The following is a 21585-nucleotide window of genomic DNA, read 5'->3' on the forward strand; positions in this document are numbered from 1 at the left end:
CGTAGTTCCAGGTAGTCGCTGGGGTTGCACAAGCATCTTCTTCCACTGTGGAACACACACGTCATCAAGATGGCCGCTGCACTCTGTTGCAGAATAGGAGAGCGTCTTTGTCACATGGAGAAGAAAGGACAGGCGGCAGTGTGGAGGGATACAACGGGAGAGAACTATACTTTGTGACTTGTGTACTTACTTGTGTAACCAACACCAGCGACTACCTGGAACTACGTTCTTCCTCACTGAAGTCTGACCAGAACTGGACTTCGGGGACCAAGTGGGGTTGAATCGCTGCTGATGGGGATGTCATACAACTTCATATCAAAAAGGGAAGTTGAACAAAACAAATCAAAGATGTTAATTCCTTCTGGGGTGGGATTCCCCTTCCAACAAATACCACCCCTCACCCCCCAAAATGTGCTCCAGTTGTCATACATTTTGGTTTTCTTCTTTTCAGAAGGGATTACTAACAAAAGTCACTCATTTGTTTGGCCCTGGTACATTTAATTTCCTGTCTTGTTAGCTGAAGTCGTAGCATAATATGTACGTATATGACAAACTTAGCTTTTGTTTAGTCTCACTGCGGCTACGTACACACTTGCAGTTATTCTTCACGTCCACAGCAAACATCATACGATGTCTTTGTGTGAACGCTCAAAGCTGAGAATTTAAAAAAAGGTGAAATGAACCTTGGCCTAAATCGTAAAAATATGACAGTTTGATCAAAATAGATATGAGATGAATTGCAAGGGGAGTATAGAGTTGAAGACAAATTGCGTTCATGTCAAAGCAAGCAGAAGATATCTTCCATATGCTTGCAAGATGTTGAGCATAACCAGACGTGACTTTGGATGATTTCATTCCCAGCCTTTGCATTTTCTTTGCTTTTTTAAGTACTGACAAACTCATTTATACATCTTGACGAGGGTTTTTTTTTTGCCTTTTTCTATAACAAATGACATCAGGCTCACGTAATAAACATTGTGTGTGTGTGTTTAAGTTAGCAAAGATTGAAGGGACTTTCCAAAGCACTCTATTGGAAGTGCTGGAGATTTACGCTACAACTTGGGTGTGCTCAGTGCTTTCAGCTTTTACCCCGCCTCAAGCAGCCATATTAGTTATACGGAGGCTAGTAATTGTCACTGATGGCTGCAGGGTGTTTGATTGGGCTGTTAGCACACGTAAAATACAGCTGCTGTCAACAGCTGGGCCACAGTTCCCTTTCAGCACTCCAGTCGCTGCAGTAACGCTGACATTGTTTGTGTGTGTTGATGTAAACATTCTGACACTGGAAATGCGTCAAAAAGCATTAAAAGTGCCTTTCACAGATGACAGACTGAGTTGGTTGGGAATGGGAGTGAGTGCCTTGCTGGAGGGCACTACGACAGTGCTCAGGACCCTGAAAGTACCCAACCAACTGACTGACTTGTTATACAATTACAGTGGAAACGCGACATAAGTGGGGCCCAGGGGTCACGTTTTTTTTGTTGGCCCCTGACATGTTCTAAAAATTGTATTTATTAAATACGTATATTATAAAAATGTATTTGTGTGATTTCAAAAACTAAGAAAACAGCAACAATGGAAAAAAACATGAAATTTTGTTGCTTAGAGTTGAAATACTAAAGAAAAAATATTTTTAAATTGTGATGTTATGATAAACAAGTTATAATTTGAGAAAAGTTGAAAAAGTTGCAAAATAAAACAAAAATTAGAAAAAAGCTGCCATTTAAAAAAAGGCAAAATATTAAAAACAATTGTAAGAGGAAAAACACATTAGAAAACATATTGTATGAATATTCTGAGAAACAAAACCAAATAAAGCAACTTTTGGAAAAAATAGTTTGGTGAATAAAGTCAAACTATTATGGGAATAAAGTTATAATATTACAAAGATTTGAGAAGAAAGTTTAAATATTTGGGAAAAAAAGTTTTTTTCTGAAATATGTATACAATGCCATGCATACTAGGAGTGGTTCCCAGCATGCTTTGCGGCACCTGTTATGTTAAAGGTTGTTAAAATTCCATGTTTACAGTTAGAGAAAGGTGATTATGGCCTGAATACCCGATACGGTTTAGCCTCAGCCAGATGTTTGGACTTCAGGTTGAGCCACTCGTAAGAAAACATGACATCATTTCCATTATCCCCCCACCCCACAACTTGGTTTAATTAAACTTTTATGTTTTCAAGCTTACCCGACACTAATGTACGTAAAAGTGATGGCGAATCAGAAGGACGGAAAAGATGTGCGCCATCCAATTTGATGTTTTTCTGCTGGAACATTGTCTGCTGCTTTGTTCTGCTCCCGTTGGTCTGAACTCCAGCTAATCTTCCTCCGTATAGATGACCTCGTCTTGGTGCGTGGACGATAAGAAGCTTTCATAACACCAGGTAACGTAAGGAGAAATGGGTCACGATAAGGATATGAACTGCTGCTTGCCGTGTGTGTGTGTGTGTGTGTGTGCGCGTGTGTGTGTCCTCAGTCGTCTCCACAGATAAATGTCCCCTATCTCCACTCCATTTAGTTCCACCAACCGCCACCTCGGGGGAAATAAGTATCCGTCTCTCAGCATCCCAGCAGGGCCAACATATGGGAGCTGTTCCTCATCCATCCGAGATGAATTCATCCCAAACTCATCTCCTCACACAGATCCATTTGGCAGACACGCGGAGGCAGGTGGAGAGTGTTGCGTAACATCTGCAGGTGTGTCTGGGATTGATGGAAATGCTTTGCTTTTGTACGTCCGAGCCTGAAGGAAATATTAGATGTTTTTTTTAGTTATTGCCAGTTTCAGCTGTGGCGTGTGAGGGATTTGTAATTAAAATCAAAAAGCTACATTTCATGTGGTCTTTATGTGTTAGCATAGCGAAACTGTGTTGATCTGCTTCCAAGCCAGATGACAAGTTCTCCTCGCTGTACGTTAATCTACCAGAATAGGCCCGCGTTCTCGTCTCATCCGCCGCATCCCTCTTTACCAGAGTGTCATCAGTGATGCTCGCTTCACCACACATCTCATCATGAGCGAGACGTCCTCCTCGTTCCCTCAATGGCCTGCCTGTTCTCCTGAGGGGCTGTCAGGCTTCCCCCACGCCATCGCCGTCTCCAACTTTCCAGTCTCTTAGCCCTCATCTCGTCTACCTCTGCCATCCGATGCTCGCTTCGTTTATCTGTCACTTTTGGCCGCCAATCTCAGACAGATAAAGACATCGGCTGCTCCACAGCATGCAAACAGGAAAGGATGATACGTTTTGGTAATAAACCCTCCCGGGACGCTGCCACTCAAATTGTACAAAGTTTAATGCTCAAGTGGAACATTTCATTGTGCATCTGAAGCATGTGCTACAATAGCAGAATGGGAAGCAGAAATAGAAACGGAGCGCTACTCTATTAACTCTGGCACCTTACAAGAGCCCAATTGCTCCAACTGCAAGGGTAAGAAACTGAAAAGGAGTCAAAGACGATTCCCAGAAGATTGCAATGTCACAATAACGTAATGTCATCTCTTCAAATAGGAAACGAGAACAGTCAAAGATCATATACATTACCACGGCCTTCTTCTCCTTTCTATAAAGCGCTGTGCTGTTTTTAAAGACCTACTGTGAAACTAGTCAAAGATGTATATAAGCAGAATGCTGTGTTTTGGGAAATCGTAAATCCCAACTGCAAAAACGCTAGTCAAATATTTTCTATACACTATCAGGGGCCCTGTGCTTGTTTTTAAGGGAACTACAGCTAGTCAAAGATCATTATATACTAAGTAAATAACAGTATAAAAGAGGGGCGCCCTGTTCATGTAAAGACAAACCAAAATACAAAAACACCAGTCAAAGATCCTTTACACAACAAGAGCGCTCTGCTGTTTTTGTCAAGACACTAGTCAAAGATCCTCAATATGGCAGGAGTGTTGTGCCTAGTGCAAAAAATGATCGGTGCTCTGTTTTGTAAAGCCCATCTGCAAAACTGCTAGTCAAAGATCCTCTATTTGACAGCAGTACTCCATTGTTTTTGTGAAGACCTACGACAATAACATGAGTTAAAGATCCTCGCCCGACCGCCAGATCACCGGTCTAAGATCCTCAAAGAGCAGATTTGGGGTAGAAACCCCAAGCTTCTCACTAAAAGGCCTCAAAGTGGAAGAGTGAAAGACGGGATTGAGCAGACGCTTTCCATTCATCTTCGCCACGTGTTGCACAACTGTCATGGATGCAGGAAACAAAGCCACCTGGCAAACCAATTACAGGAAACAACAAGACGCAGAAGGAGCCTTTTGATGGATGGCAAAATGAAAAAGGGAACAAATTGTACCGTGTCAGCAACCGTGTTCAAAAACACCCAAAGGGACGACGACAAAGTTGGAGCTGTCTCTCACGCCTCAGATTCGCCTCCCGAGTTCTGCTGCTCTCAGTCTGATGATTCACCCCGCCACCAAAACAAACCTTTATTAACTTTAACTGATGTTTTTTTACATTTGCTGGATCAGTTTAAAAGTGGTTCTTTTTAGGAGAATTTCTCTGAATGTTCTGGACTTCTGTTTCCGATGCATGGAGCGGAATGATGGAGGAGCTGCGTCATCATGGCTGAGACCACATTACTCAACAGCACCTCTGCTGGTCACAGTTTAGTCGTGCACCGTTTTCCCTCAGTTGCTTCAGGATGCAATTCATCAGTAATTAGCAGAATTCTGACATGTATTTGCTAATTATTCCACCTTTATTCAAGGGGAAGAGGACAGTGAAGTCTGCCTAGCAACCAAATTTATTTCACTTCACAGCAGAACCTCAAATCATTAATGCGTTCCAAACAGTCTGACAGAAACCAAAACGTAAAAAATAATAAATTTTCCCCATAAGAAATGTGAATCCAATTCATCCCTTCCAGACACCCACAAATAACACAATTTTATATATTTCCCCATTCTAAAAAATTTAAAATTTGCACGTCAATAGACCGAATCAAAACGCGAAATAGGAATTGCAGTGGTCCTAAAAGAAAAAAAAAAAATAAACACAGAATAAAGTTGATTAAGGGATTCCCTGGGTGGAATCGGTCTATAGAGTCCCAACTATAGACAGACATTTGCGGTAATGATTTCCTCAAAAAGCAGGTGTTCCACTATAAATCCAAAAAGCACCTGAAGTGAAAAACATTGCAGTGGGAAGAGGACGTGCAATGAACAACAGCATTTGCAGTATTTAGAGAAAACGTCTCAAAGTGAGTCTTATTCAGGTCATTTGCATTTCAGCGCCAAATGGAATGAAGTTGACACCGAGGGCTCCAGTAGATTCAATCTCATAAAGGTTCCGTTTGAAAGCCATGCATTATCTCGTCTTATTATCACCCTCCGCCGAGTGGGCGGCCCGTCTTTTATGGCCCCTTTTAGCCTGCTGGAACCTCAGTAACCTTGTCCCCTCCACGCACACCTCCTCTCTCACATTGACTGAGCTTTTTTTTTTTTTTTACTTCAAGTTCTTCATTCCCCTTTCCTTTGTCCCCCCCCACCCGCCAAAGTGGAGTACTAGAAATTATTCATGCTATAATTAGCAAGCAGGGAAATCATATTAGGCTGTCTTCACTTGGACCTCATGAACCTTTAAAGTCCTTCCCCAAAATATCCCTGACCCAGTTCTACCCAAGTATGGTCCAGATGGTCGTACCCACCCAAAAATGAATATGTGCCGTCTGTGCAATCGTCAGCTATAATGATGACTTAATGATTAATTGGATAATCAATTAATCGACAACTATTTCAGTTGTTAATTCATGTTTTTTTGGCCGTTTGTCTGTGGTGCATAAGGATTAGGACTGTGTAGGGCAGCGGTGTCCAAAGTGCAGCCCGGGGGGCAAATCTGTAACCCACAGCTATTTATTGGGCCGCAGCACATTCTGAAAATGTAATTTAACAGGAAATTGGTAAAATAAAAACATTTTAAAAAGTCAGTGACTTTATCAGAGGTAACATTAAGTTAAAATAGTGGGGCAATCAAGTCATAATTATGAGAGGAAAAGCTGAAATCGCAATTTTACAACAATAAACTTGTAATATGAGGAAAAATTTAATTTCAATACAATATCTAAAAAAAATACAAAGTTGGAATTCTAGAAACAAAATTGTGAAAAAAATGAAAGTTATTTGGGATGTTTAAAAATGTCAAACTGGGGAGGAAAAGAGTAAAACTGAAGTTGGCGTTAATAGGCTTTTTCTCAGATATTCCAAAGCTGAGATGCATGTGTTGCTTTCCAAAGTGGCCCTTGCATCTTTTTTTCCGAAATCAAAACAAAAAGCTTCAGTTCATTGGTTGCAGCCCTAACCCAATGATGCTTTTGTTCGGGTATTTTAGTCGTTAAACTTTGAGGTTTATTGGTTATGAAACATTGGCAGAGGACGAGACCCAAACCTCACTCGACTTGTGAGAGTCTGACATTTTCATCCATCCGTCAGTTCACCAATTCTCCGGGGGAATTGTGCTTCTAAAACTGCCACTTCCCCCTAAGAGCCATATTTCCTGCAATCACCTTTTACTGTCTGCGCTATGCCTCATTTGGACTCCAGCAGAGGAGCCAAAAAAAAGTCATGCATCTGGCGCTTGAACTTGATCTGCACCGCAATTTCATCCGACAGTATGTCAGAACTATTGTTTGAAATCGTCCATGCACCTGCTTTGACCGCAACTTTGAGCCAAAGCAGAGGGCTGAAACTTTTCCACGGTAAATCTGCTCCCATCTGAGCCAGCAACGCAAGCTACAGCTCAACTTCACATTTGCTTAAGGGAAACATGTGACTTCTTCCCGAATAAAGCCCTCTTTACTACGAAGGCCGAAGGAGTCCATCAAATGTTTCCACACCTGTTTAAGTTGCACTGCCGCATCTAAATGCAAATGAGCGTCAGCATCCATTCATGGCTTAATGGGAGTAAAAGAAAAGCCTTCTGCAAACGTTTACCTTGCATTGCCTTGAGTTTATTTACTGCTCTCATCCAGAAAAGAGCAGAGGATTATATTACATCCATAGATGATATTGTTTGCTTTCAATGGCTTCACGTCGCCGGCAACATTAAAAAAAAAAAGATAATGCTGCTTTAAGCAAACATTATCTGCCTGCACCCAGAACAGCCACTTGATGCACACATACAAAAACAGCATGGGCTTCCAAATAAAAATAATAAGCGTAATATCATGCTCTTTTTTAGCCTAAAACGGTTAGTGGAAGAGAACCCAAAACTGCAAAAAGGCAAATTCTGTTTACTTCATAACGGCGATGTAACACGGTGAGGAAAAACAGGCAAGAGTGATAAATTATTTGGCACGGTGACAGGAAGAGAACAACAAACACAAAGGCTGATAAACTTGAGGCTGACTAACGAGGAGGGGGTGAAACTGATTGGCTGACACTTGAACGGAAGAGCAGAGTGAAAAGGACACAGCTGGGAGAACACAAGTGGAATGCAAGAATGTGATTGGAACAAGCGGGAAATGCAGTGAAAAGTACAGGTCGTTCATTACATTACCATTTTTACTGTCATTAACGCACAGTGTTAATTATCGGTACCAGTTTTGGACTGCACCTTTATCTGGATCTGCACTAAAACGTACGTATGTGAAAATTGGTTACCAAGGAACTAACCTTGCATGATTCCTGAATGTACAGCGGCTACTAGCAGGGCTTTTTGGGTGCCTTCAGCCTGCAATCACCATTAAAAATTCAATTGGCGCTTCTTAACACAGCGTGCGCTTTCAGTCAATATCGTTTCATGCAGTCCACCTCAGATGCCTTGCTTTGCACAGTAGATTTGGAAAACAGGGCGATCTATACTGGGGTCTCTGGAATTGAAGTTCCCATCACCGCCACTGCGACCGCCGACCCCCAGTATGTTTACGCTATGGTCCACACAGATAACCTCACTGTGGTATCCGTGCTTTTAGCAAATATTTCAAGTCGTCAGGAAATTCCAGCCGTTCAGTGAAACAGCCATGATTCCAAAAGGACCAATCGCGAGGATAAGTTGGACCCTACTGAGATGACGAACGAGTTTTTATATCGCCAAGAGAGTCTTGACTCAGTTGGGTGGTACAGTCAGGAAATAAGTGTCGTAGTTTAATGTCTGGTCTCTATTAAGACGGACTGTGTAATGTAACGTACATCCTGGCTGGTTCTTTTGTACGACGTCGGCGACCATCCATTCACATCTGGTAAAGGAATAAAAGTGAGAGGGATTGCTCCAGGAGGGGAAATGAGTGTTCATTTTTATACGCCGTTCTAACATCCTGAAAGGTGTGCTATCAAACTGTCCTCTTGGTTTATTGTTGCGCTGCCTTGTTCCTCAATCCTACAACAGTCCCTTCCAGCTAGTGCTGATGTTTTGTGAGACATTTTGGACACACCCATGTAGAATTGATTCTTTTTGTACCTTAAAAGTAGAAAAGTTCTTATCTTATGACTTCCATTGTTTACCCAAAGCTCATGGCTGCCTTTTTCCCCTCTCATTCATCTCATTGTCAGCATTTGACGGCAAGATTGAGCAGAAAAAATGGCTGCCAGTCTCTACCTAGAAGGAGTTTGTTCCACAACATTACGTACAGTGCGTTTCTCCTGAATGAGGTGGTCCATTCCTGAAGGAACCCGGTACTACTCAGGCAGTGTTTATGTCGGTGTACGTTTCAATGTATTCAAAAATGATGCTGTTTTCTTTTGCCACCCACCCTGATTGCTCTGGGGATTGAAATACACCTCGGGAACAAATGGGCTATGAAATGCACACCAGCTGCTGTTTTGGTGGCGAAGCACTCAACGTGTTCAACTCCGCTCCTTTCTTACACCGCTTGCTGGAAGGGAAATTCTTCTGAAATGTTTTTTTTTTCTTTAATGGAACATATCTCGGTCCTCTGATGACCCCCCTGTGGATCGGTCCTCAACAGATGGCTCAGGGAAGCCTAATGTGGACTAGATCAGAGGAAATGAAAGCGAGGAAGATGAGGCAAACGTTATGGGTAGGGAAGGCGGAAATACCAAAACTGTGTCGACTACGTGGGCTACGTAGGTTTAGACAGACACTCATGCATGCCTATGAAGCATCAGGAGCAACTGGGGGGGTCAGTATCTTGCCTAAGGATGCTTTGACGTCAGGGGAGAACTGAGGAACGAACTAGCAACCTTGAAAAATTCAAACTAGTCTGTTTACCCGCAGACGAAAACACACTGTCTACTTGTCTTTATTACAAAACAAGTATGTTAGCATGTTAGCATGTTAACTGGAAACCTGAAGTCTGTCGGTCCACCTATGACATCATCAGCGGTTGACTCTGTAGTTCATCAGTTACCACAATGGAGACAAACAAAGGACTCTATAATTAAAATGACCAAAAGCCTCCCCAACGATGCTGGGCGCAATGCAAAGCGATGTCCTATTGAGATGACATTATGGATGAGATGAGAAGATCGATGGACGCATGCAAAGAAGAAAGAAAAGAACCTCTGTGAAACGAACAAAGCAGCTCCCCGTGCAGCGGCATCGCTTCATCATTGTTTATTAATGACAAATCTCAGTCGACACCTGCCGATTTCTCCCCATTATCCTCCTCGTGAAGGTCGTTTCCTGAGTCTACAGCAGCGTGCTAGCAGCCTGTCTTTGCTACATCTTTTATGAGTTACTGAAGATATTCTTTATTTAAACAAGCCTCACCTCTGTGGTGACTGAGCTATGTCCAAAGTAAAGAAAAACAGACTCAACCCCGCCCCCCCACCACCACCAGACCTTGCATTCTATCTTCCCAGACTGAGATGTAGCACCCCCCCTCACCCCACCCCACCCGACTACCAAGTGTGTGCTTTGATACGGGCTCACAGCTCAGGGAAGGCCCCGCAGGTAACCAGATCTGCCTCTTCAGATTGCAGCGTCGGGCTTAGGGAGAGAGAGATGCATGTGTCGTCGAAGACAGCCGAGCCGAGCAACTGGCCGGAGAAACAAAGACAATCATCATATCTCAGCACGAGTCTGCACAACAAGCCGCTCTTCACTGTCCGCCCGGCGTTATTAAATCTCCGTGGACCGAGGTGAAGCAATTTTAGTAGAAATTGCCAGGGAATGCTGAAGCTCATCCGATCCTGGAAATCAAATCCATTCTCCAACCGAGAACCGAACCAGCAACCAGTAGTGGTGGAAAAAGATTTTTCGCCCATAGGGGGCACTGTTTCATTTGTCCATTTATTACTGAATTTGAAATGTTTGGAAGTAAAAATGCAAGCTGAATGTTAAAATGCATAAATATGGTTGGTGTGGATTGAGGATAGGACCAGCTACGTTTGGGTCGCGGAAAGAAATGACACTACCCTTGCACAACAGGGGCGTTACTAACGCTGTTACTTTTTTCAGTAACGGGTAATCTAACCAATTACTTTTACTGTCAGCATAACGCCGTTACCATTTTCGACACCCCGTTACTGAAGCCACCTAAATATATAATCACTGACTTCATAACTACGGAGAGTGTCGCAGAGTGACAAGGGAGGGGGTGAGATAACCACATAAACAATGAGGATTGGCTCAGGTTTTAGTAAAAGTGCGTCTTCAGAACCCCTGCAGTTGTCCGTGATGCATTGTCGAGAAATAGATGAAAAATGGTGTAGAATTTAGTGCATTCCCACATTGATGCATACAACTGATTGTCTATTTCTGTTTCTCCCCTGCTCTTATTATAGCTTGGTTACTCAAACTTTGGTGTTGATAAATAAATCAATGCGCCAGCATCGTGTTAGCGTCTTCATTCGTTTTGTTAAGTCAGGAGCATGCCTCCGCAAAGCGCCAATGAAAGGCTGAATGAAGGGTAAACAGAGCAGAATTACATTGCGACTGAATCAAACTACTCGTGCACAACCGAAACCCAACAAGCTATTTGTCACGGCGGGAGATGTAATAATGTACAATGTTAACATTTGTTTTATTGTATAATCTCCCTCTGCTGCTGCACTCTCAGGGCTGTTATTACTTTGGTGCACAGATGATGGCATTTCAAAAAAAAATAATGCAGCCTCTTTAATGCAAATCTTGCCGTTTGATTTGCAGTCTGGCACACCGGCTTGCAATTGGGGGGGTTGGGGGCATGGGGGGGGGGATTCAATAAGTGTGCCTATACACATTATAGTTAAATGGGGTCAGTTTGGCAGGCGGCGTCTGCACTCCCGTGGTGTATTTCAACAGGGATCAATAGGACTCATTCTCTTGCATTGACTTCCACTCACATTTCACAGTGTTCCCTTGTACCCCACCAGGCTGCAGCCAATGACACATTATGGGCTGGCGGAAAAGATGGCCGGACCTCCAAAGCACAATGCATCATGGTCCGACTGCTGGAATGCTGGATATTCCAAAAGATATTTATACTTAAAAATATGTAGCTCATATGTTTATGTCTTATATCTGAGCGATCATTTTAATAATGTCAATACTTTTTCAATTAAAAAAAGTTTTCAAAATAATATTCTATACGTATGTCTGATAAATCATACTTTATATTTCATCAGTCAATAATCCGGCTGTTTGATGGCTGCTTCCTTGGTTGTTTGATGGCTGTTTATCCTCCCTTAATGTGTGGAAGTGGTTAGCTCGCGAACTGATTAGCTTGTTAGCATGCACTGCATTGTAAAGAATGAATTACAGGTGTGTTATTTCATGTCTAATAATGGCTCTAATAATGTTGGGTAATGGATGAAAGGAAGAGAACGGATGGCCTCATCACAGCAAGACGTGGAAATGGAAACCAGAGCAGAAGAGACTGATCGGAGGAGACATGGGAAGTGACACCCATTGACAAGAAGCAAGCCATTACATGTTGTGCACGTGATGAGATAAAGTCATTAAAGGTGTTATCACCGTTTTACTCAGGGAGGCGCTTGACACACACACACCCAAGAAGACAACACCCTACCCCCGGGACATGCATCATTGTTAGAATAACACGCCTGGTATTCCCTGGTGGGCTTTTCTCAACCCCCCAAGTGACAGCATGTTTCCAAAGGCCTTTCTGTTGCACGCCGCATCTTCTAGCATCAGTGAGGGATAAAGTCTTGGAAAAGGAAGCTAATTGATGCCTGTTTTGCATTCCAAAAACGGACAACCACGTGGCTCAGTGTAGTGGACGTGTCAACCCCCCCCCGCTGGGCTGGGCCCAGAGCTCTGAGTCAGTGCATTAGTGTCATGGCAGTTGTATCCTCCAGCCCTCTCCTGGCTCGCAGTGCCAAGCCACAGAGACGCGCTCAGCTGCAGCCGGCGGCACTTTGCGTGATGAGCCTGGGCAACGGCCTCAATACGGACTGATGGCGGGAAAAAAGAGAAAAGAGGAAGGAGGGAGGACTTCCTGGTGAAGTCACAATGGCTCATCAAAAGCGTCACATTCTCGGACAAACTAAAGCGGCTTTATCACCCTGGCTAATACATTATAGGAGACATGCAGGACGAGAAATTATCACAAGCGCGTGGAATCAATGGCGCTGGCGGCGGAGTGTGCGTGGCGTGTCAGCAGATGGTACACATTCACAACTTTTACTCTTGGCTGGAACCGTGCGTGTCAACACATTAGAGCAACCACTGCACAAATGAACGAGATACAATACAGACGGCTTGTAGAGAAAATGTCCGACTGCTCATGCTTAAATGTGCAAGGGGAGGGGTGATGTCCTCCTGTGAGGAACAGAAACGGTGAAGGGCAGACTCGCATGCCCAGACACCTGGGGCTATTTGAATAGGCGAACAACATGTGGTGGAGACAAAACGCCTCTCATGGCAAGTCAAATTTCAAGCAAAAAAGTATCCGTACGAGTTAGCTAGCTACACCAACAGTGGAAGTATCGCCCACCCCACTCAGAGACTGGACGCTAGGCTAAAGCAACACAAAATCCACAGCCCTACACCTGTGATGGCTTGTTTTCAGCATTACAATAACCCCCCCCCCGCCTCTAAAAAAGCACTCAATCTTCAGATCAGATCTTCCCGCTGAAGGTCAACTCGGTCTGACAGGCAGGAAGTCAGCGGTTGATTGCTGGCGACCTGCAGCATCATCAGCCTCAGAGTGATTCTTTTCCAACGCTGCGCTGTGGCTGGTGAGGAGTTGAGCGGCTCATTAAAATGCAACAGGAGAACGGAGGAAGAGGAACAATGTTGGCTGACTTCTTTCAATTCTTCCAAGAGCGTTCCCGTGTGGACAGGGCCTGAATGTTACAGGATACACCAATCCCTCATTTAGTACGGTTAATTGGTGACAGACCCGACCGAGATCAGCGAGTTTCCATGAAGTGGATTAGAAAAGCGGTATTTTTGTAGTTACAGCATAGAAAACCTGTTTATTGGTTTAAAAATATGGTATAAACATTACTAGAGCCCTCTCAACATGAAGTAACACCCCTATAGTCACAGTCCTATACAACAAAAAGACAACTGGTGCCCGCAAAATACATTTTTTTGGTACTTTTAGTAGTACAGTATAGAAAACCTGTTTATGGCTTTAAAAATATGGTATAAACATTACTAGAGCCCTCTCGACATGAAGTAACACCCCTATAGTCACACTCCGATACAACAAAAAGACAACTGGAGCCCACAAAATACAGTTTTTGGTACTTTTAGTACTTTTGGACCAATATGGGTAACATTTGCTAGCCAGTGGTGGTGATGTAATATTTGTTGGGCCAGTGACTCTTATTTTATTGCTTTCCAACAGGTGCCATAGCATGATTCATCATTCTAGGGTCTCAGTAAACTTTTCCAAGAGTTTAGAGCAATAATTGTAATAATAAACCTGCACACGACACGGAACACACCCCTCAAACTTCCTGTCCTCGTCTTCCCGTCACCCACAGCGTTCTAAGGCTCTTTAAGTTGACATTCAGTCCACCCGCCCCCCTCCCTCCGCCGGCCACATGCTTCCGGCGCCGCCGTCTGGTTTCTAATTGTTCTAATAATTGCTTGCTGCTAATCTCGGCCAGGGATGCGACCTCGCCCCCCAGTCAGCAGGATTTGTGATAATGAAATAATTGGCCAAACGCTTTTATTTTATTTATTTTTCATTTTTTGGCAGCTGCTGAAACCTGATGGATCAACGTTAATTCCATCTCCATCGGACACATTTTCCACTTTAATTGAAATTTAGATTGTGGTTGACCTGGTGGGCGAGGCTGGATGGACAGGAAGCGGGAAGGCGTGTGCGTCTAATGTGGGAGAATGCCAGCTGTCTGTCACTGCACGTGCGTGTGTGTGTGCGTGCGTGCGTGAAAGCGCACACGTTGGACATTCATTCATTCAGTCTGCAAGCATTGTTTCACACTGGAGGCCAATCAAGTACAAATACTCAATAAAATACACAACTGCTTTAGCATATATGTCTATATTTGTGTTCACGGAAATTAAATCTGAACGGGATGTCCAATGTGCGGCCCGAGGGCTATTTGCGCCTGTGGCTATTCTACAAAAATGGAAAAATCAGCATTAAGTTTATAATAAAGCCAAAATATTGAGAAAATAAAAGCAGTAATCTAACAACAAAATGGATTTTTATGAGACCAACATGATATATAAATAATGTAGCATAAAGTTGAGCTATTACAGAAAAATATTTACATTTAACATTAAAGAAAATTTGATTAAATTTGTCATTTTTATGGGAGTAAAAAAGTTAAATTAGTTGGAAAACAAATTTTACAGAAAAAAATATTCTGATAATTTGTGACTAAACGTTTAATATTGTGAGAAAATGTGGCATATAGTTGAATTAAGGAAGGGTTTGATCCTGCCGTGGTCATGCGGAAGTACCCTTGGGCAAGTTCCTGAACCCCACAGTAGGTCAACGTGCCAACAGTGTCAGAGCGCTTTGACTTCCTTGGAGGTGGAAAACCGATAATGCATCTTTCCTCATCCACGGTATGGATGCCAGAGACGCAAAGAGGCAGGCAGGACAATGAAATGCTCTTTCACGAGATGACAGACGGTACATATACTAAAATATAAATGCATCAGTTTACACAAAAGGCCATGTGTCTAAATCTGTGAGAATGTTAGCGAGTGTTCATAACTCATAATCAGCCTCACCTGACAACATGGCCACCCCAAAATGTGCAGTTGAAGTGTATCGCTATGATTGTACGCGTTTTCCTCTCTGATGAGACGAGATCTAATGGCGTGGTTACTAGCACTCAAGGCGGGCTTTCATTTTTAGGGCACGCTGCATCATTTAACAAGAGGGACTAAAATAGATGCTTCCTCCCCCCGTGGGATAGGAAGTGGTGTTCTTAGGACCTTGTGTGGGGGGGGGGGGAGGTGACATAAGTGCGGGAGAAGTAGACTTTCCTTCCAATGTGATGGAAATGGCGACGTGCGTGGCATGACGATGCTGGGCGAGTGAAAGCGTGGACTGCCTCAATCTACGGCGTGCCGTTGAAAGGTGTCGGCTGGTACTAGCCTCGTGGAAACACGGCATCCTAAAAAGGTTCCCATAAGATTCTCTCTAGGTTGCTTGACAACGGTGCCTGCAGGATGTGAATAGGATGCTGGAATCCATCGAGGAGTGACAGCAGAAGTAGGTCAGATTACAAAATACTCGAATACTCGCTTTTACGAGAATTAGCCAAAAATGAACAGGCCAATTTTATCATGAATAGTCAGGATCTATTCAGTCTACTTAGTAGTATATAATAGTCTACTTCTACTCAGGACTCGCGCATGTTGCCGTTTACAAGGAGCTCAGCAGGCTGCTGATGATCACTTTAATGTAACAATGTAGTACTTAATGTAGTACTTAATAAACCAGCATGTAGGGGTTCTACTTTCATGCACGCCAAATTGTTATGGAAGTCAGAACATTTTTTGCATAATTCAAACCTGCAATAAAAAGCTATTTTTCCAGCCATCAAGTCTGGTGCTTGTGTGTCCCAGATTATGGACCGTGACCAGTGCCGTTTACAATACTAGTTTAGTTTTTAGATGAAATTAAATGACAAATGGAACTCGGGCCACACTTAGGACACCCATGAATTAGCGGAATAATCATCAAAAATAAATTTAAGAACCCGGTAAAGTTTGAGCAGGATTCTGGTGGGGGAAAAAAGCTTTGCATTTGCACAGAATATTTTATGACGGGACAGTTTGGTGGTGGAAGGGTTTAATTCCCTAATTTCCGACGCGGGTTTCGTACGTGATCGTGTCGTAATCATCAGAAGAGCTTCAACTCCTTTCACGTCGGCAACAAAGACGCTTTCAGACGTGATTACAAAAAGTACCAGCTAAAATTGTATGACTTTGTACAATTTAATTGAAAAAAAAGTTTGATGAATAACTGCGCTGCGATTCATTCCACAGAAGAGAAACTTGTTTTATCCTCCACTATTTTTAATTGCGGCGTTGCTCCGTGTAGCAATAATGAAAGCGTCTCCATCAAAATCAGGCCATTCCTTCTCTTGAATGCTCCCCTGAGCGCCTCACAAAAAAAGAAAAAAAAAGGCGCCACACTCCCTCCGTCCCGTCATCAAAATCACCTCCATATGAAAGAGGCTAATTAAAAATCACACTAACGCTTACTATCGCTATCTCTGACAATCTACGCATTGCGTCAAAAGCAATTAAGGCTACTAAGTTGGCTTTTGTTCCCCAGTCAGTTTAATTAGTGTGATGAATAGTGGAAGAGGAAGCAGCATCTAAGTGCCAGTCAGCACCGCCTCCTCGCGGGGAGGCCATTTTGACTTCACTTCAAACCTCCTGAAAGTCTCTTTGCCGCTACTTAGCAGCGCCGCTGTCAACACAAGCGTCACATGACAAACATTATCCTCATTAAATGTTGCGGGGAAGATAAGCTGTCAGAAATAATCACAATATAGCGGCCTTCTTTCCAAAGCCACAGCATCCGTCTTAAAAGGTCTCTCATCGGAAGAAGGTATAATTCCATCCCTGAACAGCATGTTCACTTCCATGCTCCCATTCCTCCAACGCTTTAATAATTCACACTCTGGGCCGGAGTGCGCTTCTGTTCACTCTGCCTCAGAAGTGCTCCATAATGAGGATTAATCAAGGTGTTGTGTTAATGTTGCTGCGCTCCAATATTGATTTCAGCGCTGCAAGTAATGACGTTAAAAATAACGCTGTGTTGCCGTTTGCCAGTAAAGCAGCCGTCATAAAACACGACACGTAGAGGAACGCCACACTGGACTCCTTTTGGAACATTATGGCTTTCGTCACTTTATATTTGGACTTTATTCCTATAAGACGACTTTTGGTCCAACCCAATTTCCAAAAATTACAACATTCATTTCCTTATATGGATGTAATTGTATTATATTTATTCATATTTCAACCCTGCTGCCAAAATTGCTTTTTTTTAAATAAGTTTATTCTTGTAAACTCATAATATTTTGAATTTATTCTTGTAAAATTACAGCTGGATTTTTTAGAATGTGATATGGGCCAATTAAATAAATAAAATAAAAGTCATCAGTTCAATGCAATTAATTATTGCGGCCACCAGGTGTCACCAAAAAGCCAACCCCCACACCACTTGAATTATTTCCATATACAAGTCGCAGGACCAAACCTCAGGCAATTTTAAGTATAAGCGTGCAGAGTTTTAGTCCAAGGTGAAGTCCTCGCATGGAAAAATACACGTCATTTTTTGTACAAGCAAGTACAAGCCTCAGAGCTACACATGAAAGCGCAAAATGTATGTTTCCTATTTGAACTGCATGAGTATTTTTAATCCAAATGTTTCAGCCTTGCGCTTCCTGAGAGGTTTGGGAATGAGATTCCGCTGTCGCGTATAATCCACTTTTATAATGACTTGGTTGGAAAGGGGGGAGGAGGGCGAGGAGTGGGATCGTGGGGGGGTTGGAGGCCACGGGGCTGGGTGAGTAACTGTCAGGGAATCACAGCGTTAACGCGGCCACTTCCTAGAAATATAGAGCGTCTACTCAGGCTGCACATTTGCACAGAACGTGCCCTGGTTGGCGTCTAGCAGGCGGAGGTGACGACTTTTAGACACATGGACATTTCCCCTCCAAAAAGGATGGCTGCCAAACATGAAAACGACATTATTATAGCTATTAAAACATGACACTTTCAAGTCTCCAGGATTTGCAATGAACAATACAACACTTCAAATGTGCAATAGATTCATTCAAGTGCTGGGGGGGGGGGGTCAGACTTTAACAATAGTGCACAGGCAACACAGGAGTGTACGCATCAAAGTTGACCCTTTTGGATGCGTCGCTTCAGGAACAGAAGAGATCCATGATGCGCGATGGCTTGAGTGGCTGTGGTTGTGTACAATGTACTCGAACATACTGACAGATGTTTCTAGTACTACACCGCAGCACCACACAGGCCATGCAGGCCACCGACCACACATCCTGTGAGGAGTCATGTGGACGTACGCTTCATTGCCCGCCACTTCCTTTACGATCTCACACGCCATGCTCTTTGCTTTACAAGGCCACGCCGCGTTAAAAAGACATCCATGTCACGTTGACGACTTGGAGCTTTGGCTTGTTCTCACAAGGCTGGACTGCTGTCATCTGACTTAGCCCCCCCCATCCCACACCTCACTTTCTGCTTTTTACACATTCCACCGAGACTCAAACCTGTCAACGCCTGCTCATGACAGTGGCGGGTTTTGCTTGGACGGGGAAACATGCCACAAGGTGAAGAGCAGAATTCCACGTCCATGGAGGGAGGGGGTGACATTTGTCGCTTAAAGTGGCGTCCCAATTCTTTTTTTGGTTAAAGTACGATTTTCACATTACAAGTACCGAAATAAAAGCAACTTGTTAATGTCAACGAAAAGCTTCCAGGAAGTGATGTGGATACACGAAACCGCGTGGTCAGACGCACGTCCGCGTGCTTAAGCGAGCTGCAGTGTGTCAACGCAATAATTAAAATCGGTCGGACATTTATCGTCAGCAAAATTAGCAATATTAGTGATGTCAGTGGGCCAACAGCGCCATCTTTAGGTGGGAAAAAGGAGCTGCATATAATGCAGTTATGTTTAATATATTAAATTCAATGTAAACATTGGCACAAGTTGCCATATTCCCATCCTATTACTCGTGTAAGAAAAACAAACGGCCGTATGCTGCAGTTAGGATCGCCATGAGCACAGGAAGCAGATTGTCTAGACCAGATGTTCATCTCCACTAAACTATTGAACCAAAATAAAAGTAGAGCCTCTCCACACTGTTGGAAATGCTTTTTTTTTTTTTTTTACCAGTCACAGAAACCATCAACAAAGCATAAAAGAAGCTGGACTGTCTGGGTTGTGTTGATATAGCAGATTTGTTGCTGCAGCCCTTTAAAAAAGAAAAAAATGGTGTCCAATGTCTCCTGCTGATAAAACATTATCAGTGGAACAGGAAGCTGCGAAATCAGGCCAGGAAAAAATAAACATTTATTTATATATTTTTGGTTCCTCTGATGTTCCCACGCTCTAAGACGGATCCACCTCGGTGAAGGATCAACAGCCTCAGCTTCTGTGCTGAGAGTTTATATATAATCTGGAAATACTTTAATTCTCCAACAGAAAATAGAACTGCAAAATATAAAAAAGCAAGCAATCAATAGGGAAGAGGTGCGTCTTGAAGCTACGTGATCCTCAAGTTGAGCTTGTTTATTGCTGGAAGTTATGAATAGGACAAATACATTGCGAATAGGGTGCTTGTTTTAAACACCTACGCAGCTACGTGGGGTGGAGATTCACAAACGCAAATTGAGTTTAAGAGCAAATCTGTGTCAATCGTTTGAGGGATTGGCTTGAATTCAAACAAGCATTTTCAAAGCACGTAGACATTAAAAAATAATTTAAAAAGAACTCACCAAAAAAAACTCACCTTCGTTGGCGGAAGATTCAAATGCAGACATAACAGCGTCCAAACACACCCAAGGATAAATTGGCGATTTCTTCCCAAAATACGGCATGGAATGAAAGTACATTTGATTAAATTTACATTACGAGTTTGCTATGTGTGTCCCCAAACCCCCAAAATGTTTCATTTTACCTTGCAGCAGCCTGGAGGCACAGGTGTGTCACGTTAATCTAATTCCCCATCCACTTCCGGTTTCTATCAGTCACTGCGATGATTTAGAATATTAATGTTATTCTATTATTTTATGATTCTCGCATAAAACAAACAAAAATAAAATTTACAAGACGACATTTGTTACAAGCAAATATTTAGTTAACCACATTGTGGACAGAAAGACAAGACTTCCTCGCCCAACACCAATCAATGGTTGTGATAAATGGAGCTAATTTGACCAGGGCCCTTTGGATCATTACCTCCTCCTCTCCGTCACCTCCGTCTCCTCCTTGCTCTCGTCAAGATGGCAATCGGGGTGGCTAATGTGTTTGCTTCTCATGGAGGAGCCCCCAGACGCAGGAAGGTAAAAGCTGGTCCTGAGGAACCGCAGCCTGCAGAGGAGAGATGCTATCAGAGTCCTCAGTGGTGACCTTCCGTTCCGCTTCCATAGCATCCTGCTCTCAAAACAAGTTGCAATCTGTCCCAATACTTTTGATTACATTATTATTTGGGGGGGGGGGGGGGGGGTTCAGCACCACCCTGACTGAATATGAACTTTTCACCCTCTGAGGATAATTTAGTGGGAGTGACTGTAAAAGTCAGCTGGTTTGGGTTTTCAGTGCAAACTGCTGAGCCACCACATTTCTTTCACTTCCTAAAGACTGTAGTATTTACCTTTGGGGGGGTTGAGGGGTGGGGGGCTCCCATTATTTCAACCTTGAGCCACAAAAAGCTTTTGAGGCTTTCATGCACCTTTAAACCATTTTCACCTGAGCCAATAGAGCAAAAGTTTGACTTAATAAAATGTGCTTTTTAAAAAATGAATGCTTGTTTTCTAAATCCTGTAGCGTCAACCCAACAGTCTTTAGTGTCTTATATTAAACTGACTGGATTTTTGGTTGAATTCTCATCTCTTCTGGCATTATACATTAAAATTAAACAATTTTATGATACTTTTCCAATTAAATAAATACAATAAAACTAAATAAATAGGGGAATTGAAGTACCTGGACGCCGCTCTGGGAGGTGTTCAGGGTGGGAGGACAGTAGGGGACCTTGCGAAGACCCAGGACACATTGGAGCGCTGACGTCTCTCAACTGGCCCGGTGGCCGGGGAGAAGGAAGTCTGGGTTTCCCTGCTTAGGCTGCTGCCCCCCCATCCTAAGAGAAACGGTGGAACATGGATGCAGAAACCAGGAACCAAATGCAGAGAAAACGTTTGTTTCCATCATAGCTGCAATCTCAGCAAAGACAACCTAAGAGGAACGCACCTGAACTGGAGGGAGAAGTCAAATGAGTGAAATTAGCAACAGGCGTGCATGATTAAGGAAGACACAAAGCAGGAAAAGCAGGAAGTCTCACCAAAATAAAGGCATAAAAAGGGAACACAGAGCGTGACAGAATATCCCAAAACTATCCCAAACTTTCCCCAACGGTCCTAGAGATGTTGTTGACTGTATTTTTGGCAATGAGTACTATCAAATCATTACTCCAGACAGTAGTACCACTCCATGAATAACAGCATTTTCATTGTACTTTTGTTTTCATTCATGT

At 43.1% G+C, this 21585-nt stretch overlaps 1 long non-coding RNA gene across 4 annotated transcripts; it reads right to left on the bottom strand.

Annotated features, from left to right (window-relative positions):
* Positions 1 to 215: 215 nt before the first annotated feature.
* LOC131108519 (uncharacterized) lies at positions 216 to 20087 on the bottom strand. Of its 4 annotated transcripts, none has more exons than XR_013627336.1 (4): positions 20011 to 20087; positions 19843 to 19912; positions 2191 to 2745; positions 216 to 308 (listed from the first exon to the last, which is right to left on the bottom strand). It is a non-coding gene; the product is annotated as an uncharacterized LOC131108519 (long non-coding RNA). The 4 variants fall into 4 exon arrangements; XR_013627337.1 differs by lacking the exon at positions 216 to 308 and adding an exon at positions 2972 to 3206 and having other exon boundaries at positions 1908 to 2745; XR_013627335.1 differs by lacking the exon at positions 216 to 308 and adding an exon at positions 2926 to 3206 and having other exon boundaries at positions 1908 to 2745.
* Between the last annotated feature and the right edge of the window lie 1498 nt (positions 20088 to 21585).

The sequence above is a fragment of the Doryrhamphus excisus genome, linkage group LG5, assembly GCF_037039965.1.
Source record: "Doryrhamphus excisus strain RoL-2023G ecotype Guam linkage group LG5, RoL_Dexc_Guam_v1.1, whole genome shotgun sequence".
NCBI lineage: Eukaryota > Metazoa > Chordata > Actinopteri > Syngnathiformes > Syngnathidae > Doryrhamphus > Doryrhamphus excisus.